Genomic DNA, 16,885 nt, shown 5'->3' on the forward strand with positions numbered 1-16,885 from the left:
CATAAGGACACTGGGTGTATTAAAGAACTTGATTACCATTGTAAACATCTTGTCTCCAAATACAGTCACATTCTGAAGTACTTTTTCAATGTATTAATTTTGGAGGGATATAATTCAAACTGTAATAGTGAGGGAGGATAAAGCAGAGAAATATAATGCTTAGCCTTTCATTTTTAGTGAAATCATTGTAGAGTTATAGCTGAAAATAGACATTCAAGGGAATGATTCTCAACCATGGCTGCACATTATAATTATCTTGGAAGTTTGAAAATATACTGATGACCAGGCCCTACTCATAGGCTCTCTCTGCTAATTGTCCTAGGATAGAGATCTTGGCAGTATTGTTGTATAAAAGCTTCTCAAGTGATTCTAATATGCAGCTGCATTTATGATGACTGTTTTAAGGTGGTAAGGCTTGAGGCAGGAAGGGCAATTCGGATATGGTTTCATTAACCAAGACGGAGAGAATGAGGCTCTGAAACTTGGCCACCAGCAGTAGGAAAGAAGAAGAGGAGATAGATGATTTCTAGAAACAGGAAGTAAATCAGTAAGACTTGATGACCGATTGAACAGTAGAGGGGAGTAGGGAAGAGTCAAAGATGGCTTATACGTTCTCATTATGTACATGCTGGTGTCATCAGCAGATGTTAAAGATATAAGAAATGTGTTCTCATGGGGGAGAGCATAGTAATTTCTTTTGGTAGATAGGTTAGTAACTGAATGAATTGAGTTTTTTAAATTAGACTTTTTTTAAATATTTAGAGAATAATGCAGTTGCACATGCACACACACACACACACACACACACACCTGCATGTAAAATGAAACATGTAAGAAATAATACAGAGAGACCCAACGGTACCCTTCTCTAGTTTTTTGAAAGGCAACGTCTTGCAAAACTATGTAGTACAATATCACAACCAGAATGTTGACATCAATCCAGTCAAAATACAGAACAGTTCCATCACCACAAGGATATATGAAGTTTGAAGTGCCTATAGATAGTATTCAAGCAAGACTTGTTATAGTGGCATTCTCTAAGACATGCTCTTTACCTAGTTTTGATCATTCTAAGGTACCAGAAATCTTCAACAACTAAGTAAGACCCACCTTCATCAGGTGCCTCAATATAATAATACATGGACATTGAGGACCTTTTTAAACTTAGGGTTTTATACAATACCTGTCTAGTAGAGAGTTGGAAATATATGTAGGTAGTGATTCCACCTATAAAACAAGCTCCACTTGGGAAAATAGTTTACACACACACATACACACACACACACACACAGACACATTCATGCATGCACCTATCCACAGATGGTGGCACATATACACCACAAGCCTGTACATGCACAGATGCACATTTTATTAGAATAGATAAAATTTTGTGAGTGGCCATTAGATGAACCCCTCACATTTGAAGAGAGTGATTATTCTGTCTTTTAAAGGGTGTGCTTTTAGTGTAACCATAGCCAAGAAAAAAAAAAGAGAGAGAGAAAGAGATTAAAAACAGCTGGAACATATGTCTATTTTCACCTCCTCCATCTGGAACTTTGTTTTAGGATATCACAGACACTTTCCAAACAAACCTCTGTTGGACAAAATGATAAATGTAGAGGAGACATGCATTACATGTACGATTCTCTTTTTGTTTGAAGAGCTTTATAGAATCTGAACCACTGGTGTGTTTTCCAAACGTAAAAATAAAGCTTTGAACAGCACAAATGTGACTATATATATATATATATATATATATACACACACACACACACACAGAAAAAAATATATATATATACATTGCATATATATATATATATATACATTGCCTATATATATATATGTATGTATATATAGGCGATGTTAACTGCAATGTTGGCTCTTTAATCCATAAGTTCTGTTTACCTGGGAAGTAAAAATGAAGTCTTTTATTATATGTTGATATTTTAATACAGCAATCAGAGAACTAAAATAATGTGGTAGTCAATCTTTCAAGTTTCTATCAGTACTCTACTCTCAGATTCACACTTTTCTCTAAATTTCTCCTGTATCATATCATGCCCCAATTACTATAACTTTCTCACCCTTCCCCTCATGGCAGTATGATTTTACAGCAATACATCCAATATGAAAATTATGTTAAACATTTAAAACTTCTTGGATAACATCACTCCCATTGTATATAGATCAAATTCCAAAATCATTGACCTTTATTATATAGGCCCTACTTCAGCTTACACCAGAGGTTAAGAGCCCAGGTTTTAAAAGTCAGACAGTCTTCAGTTCCAATCCCAGTTCTTCCAAATAGAAGCACAGCCTGCAAGGATTCATGGTTCTAGCTCAACTGATTACTTTTGAAGGCCCGAAATTACATAATGGCAGAGAAAACAGATGAACAATGGAAAAAGAATGGGGTTAAAAAAATAGACAAACCCTGGTGCCCAGTTGATTAGAAGAGAGAAAATGGTAGGAAGCATGATACCTATATTAGCCTACTGGGTGGATTACCGAAGAGAGAGAATCCAGGAAAGGGAGAGGTTTGTCAGAATGAGGAGGAAGTCATTATTTTGAATTTGGTGTATGACATTTAGGTGAATATATTCATTCCACAGTAGTTGAGAGCCAGAGAAAGAGAGCAGAGACCCGATAAAAACTTAGGAGGCAGCAGAATATTATCATTGCCATGCTCATCCAACACTGAATATAAATTAATTCCACTGCAAGAATTATAACCTGGGGGTACAGCATGTTTAAAACTCCCAATTTTACTGGATAATACAGCAATAAAATTAAAGTATATTCCATAAAAGTGACAGAAAATAGTCTTAAATTAAAGTTCAAATAAAAATCTTTGTACAATTTACCTCTAACTTTTGGCTCAATATAAGACAATTCAGAAATTATGGCTACTTGAGTATCTCAGCAGCTGTCTTCTCAAAGACTAAAGATATATAGACTTGGGATGCATGGTTAAGTGATATTTATTAGACTAGGAGAAGCATAGGGGCTGGGAGAGGTCATGGCTACTCTTCTGCTCTATGTTTATGGGAGTTCTTTTGTTTTGTAACAAAGCACATAGTTTTGGGATAAGTGAGGAGGGAGAAGGTCACCTGTTTAACAAGCTACATTACCCCAAGGCAGTCAAATGGGTGACAGATGGAGTCAGATTGCCCTCACATTCCTATAAGAGAGATATTTTTCACAGTTCTGGACCATATCCATTCAACATAAAACAGAATATGATAATAATTATGGGTTGCTAGTGCACAGTGAGAAGTCAAATACCAAAGCCAGTTCTTGCCAAGTTTTTCTTTGTATTTTAACCACACGATCCATATTCTTCATTAGGCTATCCTTCATCTGTCCAAACAAGAGGCTGTCGTCAGTTTATACAACTTAACCATTCTTAGCCCAGAGATGCTTATGTATGCTTTTTTAATGTTATAATAGAATTGAGATCTTTGTATTTTATATAATTATTGAAAATGCTATTAGAAAAACAAAAAACAAAATAAAATCTTTCTAAGAATGTTTGCAAAAACTGAAGGAACGTTCACTGTTACAATAGCAAGGCACAATGACTCTCCATTTCTCCTGAGAAAATTCTAGTAGACCTTTCTGACAGCTTTGAGATAGGCACTTTGTGGATAGATCACATGAGCCCTCTGAAAGTGACATTCAGGGGAAAGTTGGCTTGTGTTGAGTTCATTTTGCAGCGCAGAATCCACTGAAAATTCAACTATGACATCATAGAGAATCATCTTTAATTTGCAATTATCTTATTTAATGACCTTGAGGATTTTTTTTCATGTTGCTTAGCTATTTACACATTTCTTATTTGGTGAATTGTTATGTTCATCCTTTCTGCCCAGTTCTATATAGAATGCTGTGTTTTTTTTCCCACAGATTTAGGAAGCTTTCATACACCAGTGGGAACAGTTATCTTTTTTCAAACAGAGATTGTGTAAATTTTTTTAATTTAAAGAATTTTAAAATATAAATGGTAAAAGGAGATATTTTAATAATCAAGAAAAAAGAAATACATACTCATCTAAATTCTAAAAATATATGTATAAACATAATGTTTTTGGAAAAAAAGGCAAGGAAACTGCACCAAATATGTTCACAGCTGCTATCTGTGTATTATAGTATTATTTTTCTTCTTAGTATATCTTTGTTATTTTCAAAATTTCAACTGTGAACATGCATTATTTTAAAATGTTATGGAAAACTTACCAAAGTTTAGGAGAAACTGAACATGCATATATATATATACATATATGTATATATATATATGTATATATATATATATATCTCCAAACACATGCTTTTATTTTGTTTTAGTTTCCCCTGAAGTTTATTTTCCTATGCATATATTTTTCCATATATGTTTGGATTGGCACCAATCCTATATTTACAGTATTAAGGACTTTTTTCATTTGTGGCCTCTCAACATCCTTGAATATCTTTCCAACATTCTGGTGATTTCCCACATTATGAGTCCTCCCTTTCTAAGGTAGAAGCCATAAAACCCACATCCCCAGTTTTTTTTGTAGCTATTGTACAGATATATCACCTAGGTTTCACCAAGTGGAAACTTTGGAAGGAACATTGTATTTAGAAGTGAGCAGCGTGAGAAGGTGGTCATATATGCAGAAATCAATATTCTCATAACTACAGTCATGAAAACAGCTGGTTCTTTGGACACGTCAATGGTGGATATCCAGTTCTGAGCATCTTGGATGCTGAGAGGAAGACACCAGTGTTTTCCATAGAAAATCCCTCATAATATGCTTGGCCGATGGATTTTGTTGTTCAGCTCCAGAATTTTACTTTTCTAGCCTTCCAAAATACTCTGGGAGCTTCAAAATATTCTTTAGTAATAAAATAATCAGAGTGGGCTCTGTATTTGCGTTGTCCAAAAATTTGCAGTTTATATTTGTTTTCTCTATTTCATTGTAGCAGTGATTTTAAATAGCTTCATGCCTAATTATGCCATTATTTAAAAGTTCTATAATTTATTTACTCCATGCAATTCATAGAATATTTAGTTTGTTTTCTATCAATGTAATTAAAAATGCTTCATTTACTACTTAAGCACAAATACAAATATGTTTACCTTTCTTTTTCTAAAAGCAATACTCTCAGAAAAGGAATGACAAAATCAAAATATTTTATATTTTTGCTTTTACAAATTTGGCCAATATTTTCTTCATTATAATTTCCAGGCAGCAATAACATGGAGGTACTTTCAATTGACATTGAACATAATGAATGAAGGAAATTTATATGACATGAGATTAGAGAAAAAGAAACAGGTCACAGAGTGTGGGGTTTCTAAGTCATCGTGAGGAGGTGAATTTTTCCTCAAAGTGTGATGAGAAATTTTAGGGAGATATTAAAAATAGAATGGAAACAATCTTAAGTACTTTGAAAAATGATTATCACACTCATTTTTTATTGCAAGGAGGGTGATATGGTTTGGCTTTGTGTCCTCACCCAAACCTCATCTTGAATTGTAATCCCATAATCCCCACATATCATGGGAGGGACGCAGTGGGAGGTAATTAAATCATGGGGGCAGTTGCCCTCAAGCTGTTCTTGTGATAGTGAGTGAGTTATCACGAGATCTTGTGGTTTTACAAGCGTCTGGCATTTCCCCTGCTGGCACGCCTTCTCTCTCCTGCCACCTTGTGAAGAAGAACATGTTTGCTTCCCCTTCCAACATGATTGTAAGTTTCCTGAGGCCTCCCTAGCCATGCAGAACTGTGAGTCAATTAAACCTCTTTTCTTCATAAATTACCCAGTCTTGGGTATTTCTTCATAGCAGCATGAGAACAGACTAATACAGGGGGATAAATATTAGGAGTTTTTTTTTCTTTAATCTAGGCAAACAATGATGTTGGCTTGGACTTATTGGTAACAGTAAAGTTAGAAATATTGGAAATATTTGGGATATATTTTAGAGGTAGAACTGACAGAATTCATGGATATGTCAGATATGAAATTTGAGAGAAAGTGGATCCACAGTGATAAATAGATTTTGACTTCAACAACTTGGAACAAATTGTATTGAAATACACTGAGATGGAGGAAATTAAACAAAGATTAGATGTAGGGAATGGAGAGAGAAACCTATGGTTTTGTTTGACCTTGTCGAGTTCAGTGTACCTTGGATATTCTTGTTGAGTTTTAAAATCAGCACCTGGTTACAAGTATCTGGAGTTTGGAGGTTGCAATCAGATATGGATTCACTGACATGATTAAAGGCTTGGAACTGGGTAAGGTCCTAGGGAAAACCTGTGGATAGAGAAAGAGTTCAAACATAGGGCCCCAGGACAGTCTAGGGTTTAGAATTTAAAGAGAGCAAGGGGCCTGAGCAAGTAGAAGAAGAGCAGCTTTATTGGGTAAATGGTAAAGGTCTTATATTTATCAACTTTTAGAATGTCTTCTAGAAATTTTCGATTCAAGTATTCTGCCTCCTTCCCTTATATTTTCTAGTGAGATATTGGATTTTTTATTGAACTATAAGATCTTACCATACCTCAGGGACATACCCTCTGTGTTATATTTAAATTTGTATTTTGTTTGTTTCGTTTATATTTTTATATTTGTCTTTTATGTTTTATTTATATTTTTATATTTGTCTTTTATGTTTTATTTATATTTTTATATTTCTCCCATTTTTTGTAGCAAACGTATGGATCTTTTAATGTTCTATATAGCTTATTAACTTACTTTTTGCTTTACGTGTTCTTTTCTATCCAAAACCTAACATTGACCAATATATTTCTATTTTAGAAATTCCTTTTTTAAAAAACTTTAGCTGTTTAATTAATCCAAAACGTATTTTGGTGACTGAGCAGCCATTTGTTGAAACTATAGAGTAAGTCTTGGATAGCTAATCTGGTGCCTGCCAAGGTTTCCCCAGTAAGAGGATTTCCAGTGTTTGGTATTCTGAGTCCTGCCCTTAAGGAAGGCACTGGGAGCAGTGTTCAGCAGAGGACACTACTGCCCAAGCCAACAGTTTCTTTCTGGTGCAGTTTATAAAGCCCTAGGATTTTGTTTTGTTTTGTTTTGTGGCTAAGCAATGATTTATCTCTGTTAGACACATTTTGCCATGTTAGCGTCCCAATTATTCTATTTGATTCTATTACTTATAATTAATCCCAGAAATCTTACTGAGTCATGCTCTTCAAACAGGGTCACACCCTTATGTCCCTCTTTCCTTTTTTCTTCCAAATATTTCCAAGCATAAGTGCAATTTCTCTGGTTTCTGTTTAAGGAATTTAGCTTTGGCGTATGAATAAGATATTCTAGTCTGAAGTAGCAAGGCTGTTCAAATTTCTTCTGAAGTTACACTGCAGTACTCCTCACCTCACCCCACCCAATCTATGTTCCAGCTGATAATTTTAATAAGAGCCATCACCCATTTTATTAGCAGCAGGCCAAGAGGTGTTGTGGAGAAGAAATCTAGCATCCCTAATTCCAAATGCCTGGATCCTTTGCTTTCTTTATCAGCATAGCAATTTTGGAAGTATCAGAGAAATTAACTGCTTCGGTTCTACTGGGAATATGTGGTAGCCATTGGTTTTGTCCAGCAAATATTTCCAGTTCTTCTGGGCACAAAGTAGGATTGCAATTCTTTGCTCCCCAGAAGCTGAGTGTAACCATTCAATTTGCACTGATCGGTGAAATGTTGAGTGGACGTTATATGTGTTACTTCTAGATGAAATCCTAAGATTCCATTCACGCTTCACCAACTCTGACTCAGCAACCTGCCAGTTCTAGGTAACCTGGATGCCAAAGACAGGCTAATGTGAAACAGTGAAGAGATGTGCTCCTTGAATAACAAAGGAATCTTTGTCTTATTGAGTCACTTAGCTTAAGAGATTGTTCATTATTAGAGTGCAATGGAACCCCGCCCGATTCATACAGAATTGGTACCTAAAAGTGGGTTACTATGGAAACAACCTTATTTGAAAACTTCTTTTGAAGAGGAAAGACATACAGTTATTAGTTATACTCAGAAGTGAAACAATGAAAATTAATCAGGAAATTAGGAAATCAATTTCGCACATCCTTGAGGTGGTGTGGGCAAAGATTTCATCTATGTGGGTGTTCTCATGCTGGCTGTATTGTTGAACACCAAGGTAAAATTAGAATACTGTGATAAAGCACAGGCCAAGAAAATGGAAAGAAACTGCTAATGCAAAGATCCTCTCAAGACCAGCCTGGGCAACTTAGTGAGACCCTGTCTCTACAAAAAAATAAAAAGTTAGCTGGACATGGTGGTTCATGCCTGTGGTCCTAGCTACTCAGGGGTCCTGAGGTGGGAGGATCGCTTGAGTCCAGGAAGTTGAGGCTGCAGTGAATCATGATCTTGTAACTGCACTCCAGCCTGGGCAACAGAGCGAGACCCGGTCTCAAAAGAAGGAAAAAAGATCCTCTTTTTATATGATAGTAATAAAACCTGAATAAGAATAAACAAATATAAGACTGTCTGATTCTAACAAACAGAAAACCTCATGACCTTCTGAAGTATAGGCCTTTTTACTGATTTTGCCTGAGACACTGACAGACCTTTCAATGCAGCCTACTTAGCTCTGTATCAGTTCAAAAGAGTTTTCTGTAAATGTTGTTTCTATGGCCATTGTTTAGATTGATTTTTCTGAGGCAACGTAATTCCTTGCTTCTGTTACTACTATCTATCCTCATTTTATTGGATTCTCCCACATTACTTTCGTCTCTTTTCCTTCCTCTGCATTCTGAGACAATACCACAAGTCTGGGCTTTGTATCAGTTCTTCGATTTTCTGCGTAAGTCTTCTCCTTCACGTCTGTAACCCTCATTTTAATTTTGCATTTTACATTTCTTTTCCTCCTAAACTTCTTGACTTTACTGTCTTTTCAAGACAATATTCTGAAAACCTTTTTTCTTTTTTAAAGTGAAAGCACATTTATTAGAGAAGTAAAGAAAGAAAAGAATGGCTACTTCACAGACAGCAACTGAACACCTTTAATACCCATACTTACAATATGGAGATTGTTGCAGAGGGTTTTTTTCAAGCAAGTTAGAAGAAATGATCTAATTTCAGGGTGCTTTTATTTTATTTTTAATTTTATGCAAGGCATGTATAAGTTACAATTTATTTCATCATCCCTTTCAGGTTTTGGAGATTGTGGAAGTTGATGTTCAATGTGACTATTGATTGATTCTTAATCTTTGATTCCTATTTTCTTGTGAATTTCTATATATTTCTGTATAGACTTCTTCAATTGTTGTGAGAAAAAAAAAAAGTGGAATAGCCTGGATCACACACCGCAGTTTTCTCTTCAGATCGCCAGAGAATCTGAATGTAATGACCAATGATCACTTGTGAAATTATAATAATTATTGTTTTACTACAGTCACAAGCATTAAGATTACTAAAAATAATGGCAGCAATGGCCCTCACTCCTATTCCCAAATGAAAGGCACATTTAATTTTTTTTCCAACAAAAATCACAAGGATTTTTTTTAGAAAGACAGTAGTGTTTCAGATGTCAGGTGACAATTCTTCCCACTGTGCTATTATGAATGTGTTCATTTTCATGAAAATGTGTGAACTGTCTTACCAACATCAGTGAGTATAGCATCTTTGCATGATGGAAATAATAGTTATGCAAACAGAAATTATATATCTTTTAGTATTTAAAAGTGATTTTGTGTTCAGAATTTTGAATAAAAAGAAATTTGACAATGTGCCCCACATGTGTTGCTTTGAATATTCTAGCCATTAATGAGATAAATACCAGATAAATGTTAAAATTTATCTTTAATCTTGAGGTCTTTATGATTAAGGGAAAAAGTGAGGAATATATGCTGAATATGTTGAACAGTTTCGACTCTTATTGAGTTAAAGAAATCTGGGTGAAAGATACGCTGGTAACTACTAGAGATACATATTTAAACATAAACATTCTCTCAAATAGAGAAAGATTACTAATTGTGAAAATATGTATTTTTAACACAATGCCAAAAATTGCCTGGAGTTTATTGCATTGCATTATCTTAAAGAACATCTTTAAATAGAACAGTACATTATTTTTTCCTGTAGACTCACAAATGTTATCAACCTAAATAAAATGTTTCCAATAAATTTTGTAGGCAGCCTATGATAATTGCACATTACCACATCAGAATTTTCATGTCTAAATATATCACACAAAAGCAATCTATACAAAATAAAATATTAGGAAATCTCCTCCTTTTATACATGCAATCCCCACAAACATATATACATATATCTTCTACACTTTCACATGATGAGTTAAATATTTCTATGAATTAAATAAGTTTTAAACTAAGTTTCAGTTGGATTTGTTCTTTTGAGATGAAAATGATAAGAGTGATGTAGAGAGAGTTAACATGCTAAATATATTAATCTCAATGGTATCACATCTTATAGTCAATTGTTGGGTGCCTGTCTTAGCACAAAATTTTGTTCTTTATAGAAAGATGTTTAGGAACCTTTAAAAATGGCTTTCCATTTTATTATTATATTGCCTTCTGGAAGGAATTAATAGGTTGGCGAGGTTGGAGACAGTTTAAGGAGGGAAAAGTAGCTTTTCTTGGCAGAGCCCCTCAGTCCTGTGATTCTAAACATCTTGAAGAAACAGCCTTCAGCCTCAAGTGTTTTATTTTAGGTTCTTCCATAGAGGGTCTATGGAACTTTTCCAATCCTGTTTATGAATTTTGAAAATCAGATTCCTTAGAGCCCTTTCTTAAAGGTAACTGATGATTTCATGGAAAAGATAGTTTTTTAACTCTTTAAGAAATTAGCAGAGTAACAATACTAGTTTTTTAAAGAGTGCTTGTGCTTTGATGAGAGCATGTGAGCTTAGAAAGGAGGCAGAAAGGAGAATGGATATGCTTATTGAGATAAATTTGGGAGTCTTTCAAATGCAAGTTCTGCACTTTATAAATTTTCCTAGGAACCTCCAGGCTCCATCTAAAACCCTGGCATTATGGGCCTAAAAATGATCACACGTAACACTTCACACAAATCTGGGTTGAGCTAAGAAGTTGAAGCTCAAGAAATTCTTCTTAGCAAAAACACTTGTCATAGTCAATGTCTTAATAATGTAAATTTTGATAGAGGTAATTATTTCAGAATCATACAATTGTTCTATATTATTAAATGCCTGTGGAGTGTAGATTAGAATGCTTTCAGAACTCTGGAAGTTCTTGTGATGTAGATACACTCTTGTTTTTTCAATGTTTGTTTGTTTGAAGGAGAGATTGGCACTCTGATGTCATCCTGTTCCTCATTTAACATAATGCAGCAAGGACAAGAAAATTCATATTTTTCATCTCAGTACGTCCAGTTGGACTTTTACTGGCCATATATTTAATGCTATTACATTTGCACTTTAGGAGCCAAAATTCTTATCAAATTTATTGATATAATACTAACATTCAGAATCCGAATGCCCATACTTATTTTGTAAAATAAATGAAAGATGGATAGATTTGTCAGCTTATATCTCACATTTTATTGCAACTGACATTGGACAATTTTGAAGCTAGAAGAATGACAGAAGACGTGATTAGGCCTTCAGAAGATGTGATCCGTATTGCTTCTCCCATTTCTTACGACAGTTTGCCGTCTAATCTTTGTTCAGACTGCTACTTTGGCCACTTGAGTTAGTTCTAATAGCCTGTTAAAACGCATATTAAAAAAATAGCCTGAAATACCATCTCGTTTCCTGAGCTATGTTTGTCAGCATAATAGTAACTCTGGGTATTTTACCCTTTTGAGTTAAATTAAAGCTAGCAAGTCTTATTTTGTATAATCACAATAAGATAAAGATCATAGTGCGTTTTACATTGTAGTGTGTGTGTATATATCATGGAGGATAAATGCTTAAATGGAATTATGGGATGCACGCACATGGGAGGCACTGACCATAATAACAGATGACATTGTGATATAGAAAATGTGTGTATATTTAATGAAGATGTTTTAATTTAAAGTCAATATCTCACTATCTTGCAAACCCCTACTCCAAATACGTTTCATAACTGCACAGAAGGACTGAGTAACAAACAAACTTATAGAAACATGCTGATCTATTTTTTAATTTGAATTGCTACATGGAATATTTGCAATTGTATTATATATAGAATAAGGGATCTATGTAACAACTAAATTTAGTCACCGCTTTATGGAATGCAGATGTGAATAAATTATTGGGATTGAAGACGTTTACACAGAAAATAAAATCGGTATCAAGAGTCTGATTACTAATTTTGCTCCGCCACTGGTAGTGGTCTGTCCTGTTTCTAAGTAAACGCCACTAGGCTTTAGTTTTCTCATCCAGCAGAGAAGTTTATTTTCTAGAGATTTTGAATTAATAGTACAAATCTTTACAAACAATTAAAATTATTAAAATGTAAAATAAAGAAGATTTTTGAAGAGTGTAAAAATAAAATGAGATAAAAATAAATTTTCATCATCTCTTTCTTAATTTGTCTCATTTTTGTAAATATGTAAGAGTAGCATCTAGTGCTTGCTGCTAGTCAGAGGCATTTCGAGGGTTGCCCTGTGCCAAGCAGGCTGGGACGGGGAGGAAATAAAACAAGGGTGTCTCTACCTGTCTCTGTGGGGACCACTTAGACAAAAGCTGAGGCTTTGTCAGTTTCGTTGTTTACATAGCCAACAAATATTTACTTTGCGGAGTTTCTTGGTTAAATAAGATATAGGAGTGACTGATAAATGATTCTTTATGTCCCTTTTAGAATAATCTACTATTTTAGTAATCTATTACTCTTATGATCTTGAAAATATGGAAAAATTACCTCAAAAGAGGTACCATCCTTTGAAAGTTTTATTTCAATCCATAAGCTGATTAACACATTTACATTTGCATGCACTATTTTTTCTTACATAACTCAATATAATACTTACTATTATTGCATTACTACTTTTGTAACTTTGCTTTAATAATTAGTATTTAATTAATCAATTTATGCATTGGCCTTAGAATGTGACAAAGCAACTCCAAGTCAACTCCCTAGTACATATTGTTACACCAACTATGCCTCATTCCGTGAATGAACTAAAATTCTGAAAAATAATTTAAAACTTTTTTTGGCTGTTGAGGCATGTTAAAATGTCAAAACTAATATTTTCATTATTCTAAACAAAAAATGAAATTGTGTATGTAATATACAATTAAAAATAACCTATAGTTATACTCTGAGAAAAATAATGGCATTAATTGTTTCTGTAACTTAAACGTTTAACTAAGGTACCAAAGAAAAAGGCAAAAGGAAGTAGCAGAAGTAAATTGATAAGATAAAATCTGAAAATTATGAATTATAAAACAAACTAGCATTCTGATTGGAAAAAAGTCTGCTTATATGGGAAGACACAGAATAAAAATATACCCCTGACATGTGTGAATAAGACAAAGGGAAGAAAAAAACATGATTTTGGAATTTATACAGCAAATATATTCACAATTATAGAAGATACTAAAGAATTATAAAGATCATTATGCCAGCCTCATGTCAATAATGTACATTCGGATAAAATGCATGCGCCATAGAACAATAATAAATTATTAAAAATTATTTTAATAAAGAAAGAAAACCTGTACAAATCAATATCTATGGGATATTTTTAATGAATGATTTGTCATTAAAATGGATGTTAGGATGAAGTGGTTCTTTCTAACATTTTTATGTTAGTTAAAATATTCCAGATGAATAAAAAGACAGAGTGCCCTAATTTCTTTTGTAAGTTTATTACCAAATCCCAATGAAGAAGGCATGAACAAAGAACAAACCAAGAACCTAAATATCTAGAAATAAACTACAGAAGTTGAAGAAGTCATTTATGAAGAAAATTGTAAAACAATGAGAGGTATTAACAAAGGTCTAAATAAATGGTCACATATACCTTGCATATGGATTGGAAAACTCAATATTGTAATGATGTCAACTCTATCCAAAAGTATATATAAACCTCTCATTGGTGTGGAATGGACAAGTTGATTCTCAATAGGGAAAAGCAAAGGTCCTTTAGTAGCCACGGCAATTCTTAAGAAAGAAAAAACATAAAAATGTTTATATGTTAACTAACTAAAATGTATAATTGAGAAGGGAAAAAAAATCTCAAACTTACTATATATGTATCAGTCTGTATGAGGTGTGGACCTATTGAACAGTATCATTCAGGTTTAGCATCTTCACCACCTTCACCATTATCAAATGAGCCTTGCCTGAAATCAGAAGCACTACTTTCTTTCGTTAGTTGGAGAAGTTGACATGAATGGAGGTATCTCAAGAACCCTAAACTGTGTCATTAGAAAGCAATAGGAAACATGGTTCCCTTCTTTTAGGAGTTGTATCAAAAATTCTGAGTATAAGGGGCCCCAAAGTATGTAATTCTCAATTATTTCTTTGTGAATCTTGATTTAAGCTAGTGCACTATGAAGAGACATACCTGTTTCTCAGATAGTCTTTTATTTAACTTATAAATTATCCCAAGGCATGGACTATATAGAATTCAATGATCAAAACTTTAAGTAAGAGGAAACCAATTAATGAATTTCTGGGGGGAAATAAGGACCTGAAGTAATTAAAACTTCTCAGTAAGGCTGTTATTTTAGTTATTTTCATTAAAAGAAATGTATGGTTATTCGTGTTATTTGGACCCCAGAAAATTAGCTACAACCGAAGAGTGTCCAAGGAAACTTTAAAATAATGCAACGTCAAAGACATTTTGCATTTTCTGTCAGTTACTAGCACGATTCTCCAGCAGTCATCTTCACCCAAATCACAATGTGGTACAGATGCAGTTGAAAAAAGAAAAAGTGGCAATGTAAAAATAGATCATTGCAGTCCTGTACATGACTATTTTCTTTCTAAGGAACAGATTTTATTTTACTTTGATGCCTTTCAAAATCTTAGTATTTGAAGAATTAATTTTTATTTAAAGTAAATCTTTTTTTTAGCATTAAGCAATGGGATGTTCATGAACCTTATCTACAGTGAAATTCCTTCTCATTAGTTTTATTTGCAGAAATATACAAGTGTAGATTTATAAGCATAACTGATCAGGGCATTTATTTGTATATATTTGCCTATTGGTAATGTACAGTCATTTACTACTTCAAATGGCATATACTTATTTTATATGTAATATTCGTTTTACCAAATCATGAGTATTTTCCCAATTTAGTTTATATTTTATTATTTGTTTATTCAGTACTTCTTAACACATGCAGATTCATTTATTTTGAGTCTCATAAACTTTTTAAAAATGGATATCTACTTTGATCCAATCTTGTAAAGTCATATAAAGCCCTCCTAAAGACACACCTTCGTCCCCGTTAATATTATTTTAGGTGTGCAGTGTCAAGCAGTTCTAACATAATACTCAGTCTGCGGTGTCAAGCAGTTGTAATACAATAATGCTCAGTCAGCTCACCAGTAAGTTAGCTTTTCTCTAGGTCTTGTCTGTGATATTTTAGTTTCCATAATCAGATTTCTGACTAGCTCTTGAGCTCAAATTCCAGTCTTCCAGTAAACACATGCTATCTTACACTTCAGTGTATAGGGCCCTGTCTGAGAAAATTGTGATTTAAAGTAGTCTACCCATTTGGTCCCATAAATAATAGAACTTTTAAAGAAATGCCAGTATTTCAGCATGCAAGCCATAGTTCCCGGATTGTTAGAGACGGGTCAAAAAGGATTTTTCAGACTATGTGCCTTATTTTTGATTTCTGGAAACATCATTGCTATCATCACATTACTATTCATTGGAAAGCACTTGTTAGAGTAATTAGACTTACAATATGAAGCTGGGATATGAGATGGTAACTTGGCTAACTTGTCAAAGAGTCCAGTAAAGAGCCAGGATAATAGACAAAAAAAAAACAAAACAAAACAACAACGACAACAGAAAAGGAAAACAGAAGAAAGGGGTGGGGGAACAACTGGAGTGTGCCTTTTCTAAAAAACATGAGACAATTAATTTTTACTATATATAATTTCAAATTCTAGAAAATGCAGTCATATATAACAACAACAACAACAACAACAACAGCAAAACACCCTTCTTTGATGATTTTGCTGGCTATATAACCCAGATGCAATATTTATATTTCATTTTGGGTCATTTTTCCATAAGTTGTTTTAATGTGTCCACTATTTTTCAGAATTAATTCTACGCTTTCACATTTCCAATTAAAATATATGGCATTGAGCTCCAATGGCTACCAACGTCATAAAAAGGAAAACAACTACATACTAAGTGCCTCCTGATGGATGAACACAAGGCCAGCTATAAAGTACCCAGCCAAACATAAATCATGAATCTGAGCAATTCTCTAGCCTCAAATAGCAGTTTACAAAAACAGGGAAATCAGAGGAACATGTTAAACAATACCATGGTATTGCAATCAGCAAAATCCAGAAAGAAAAAGTGTATAAGACAAAAATTTAGGCTATTTTCAATGATGTGTGAAGGAAAAGAGATAGAAGAAGAACTTTTAGACTAAAAGAATCTCAAAGAATCAATCAACTGCCATGTGTAGGCCTTATTTGGATGCTGATTTAAATAAATACCAAAAAAGACACATAGGAAACTATAAGATGGTTATCCACTTACTATTTTTATGACATTAATGTTATTTATTTTTTAAACTGTGATCATTGCATTCCGGTAATTTAAAGAAGAGAACTTACCTTTTAGAGATGTATACAATATCGATTTGTAAATACTAAAATATTTACAAATAAAATGACATGATGTCTAGGGTTTACATCAAAATATATGGAAATTAGGACAAGTTGAAGTGGCTGTATATGAAACAAGAATGACTCTATGTGT

At 33.7% G+C, this 16,885-nt stretch overlaps 1 protein-coding gene and 1 long non-coding RNA gene across 2 annotated transcripts in view; both read right to left on the minus strand.

Moving 5' to 3' along the window:
- Positions 1-16,885, minus strand: part of DLC1 (DLC1 Rho GTPase activating protein) — a 527,425-nt gene that overhangs the window by 508,502 nt on the left and 2,038 nt on the right. The gene's annotated exons all lie outside the window — the stretch shown is intronic.
- Positions 11,276-14,596, minus strand: LOC134730870 (uncharacterized). The gene is made up of 3 exons (XR_010112865.1): positions 14,174-14,596; positions 13,949-14,088; positions 11,276-11,702 (listed from the first exon to the last, which is right to left on the minus strand). It is a non-coding gene; the product is annotated as an uncharacterized LOC134730870 (long non-coding RNA).

The sequence above is a fragment of the Pan paniscus genome, chromosome 7 (genome assembly GCF_029289425.2).
Source record: "Pan paniscus chromosome 7, NHGRI_mPanPan1-v2.0_pri, whole genome shotgun sequence".
Taxonomy (NCBI): Eukaryota; Metazoa; Chordata; class Mammalia; order Primates; family Hominidae; genus Pan; species Pan paniscus.